We start from the raw sequence: 349 nt of genomic DNA on the forward strand, positions 1-349 counted from the left end.
GCTTCCCATGCAGTAACTTTTCCGTGTAGGCAAGCCCGAGTACTGCTCTAAGTGATTTCAGTGAATCTAGAAATATTTTGCAACCCTTCAGGTCGTGGCACCCTACTGTTTATTCACGGCCAGAGGTCCTGACAATGCAAACTCCACAGAGCAGGCAGCGTTGTGGCATCGCGCCCTGTTACCGAAGCCATGCAGCTCTGTGTTGATGCGTGCCTACGTTACCGCAGGCCGATCAGAGCGCGGTACGGACGGTGGCTCGCTCTGCTGAACGCAAGGCCTAGGCGCGGCGGGCCTGCGCTCCGGACCAGCGCAGCTCCCAGGGCACCCGCGCCTGCGGGCCGGGCGCTGG

The sequence above is a fragment of the Egretta garzetta genome, unplaced genomic scaffold (assembly GCF_000687185.1).
Source record: "Egretta garzetta isolate BGI_Z169 unplaced genomic scaffold, ASM68718v1 scaffold354, whole genome shotgun sequence".
Lineage (NCBI taxonomy): Eukaryota > Metazoa > Chordata > Aves > Pelecaniformes > Ardeidae > Egretta > Egretta garzetta.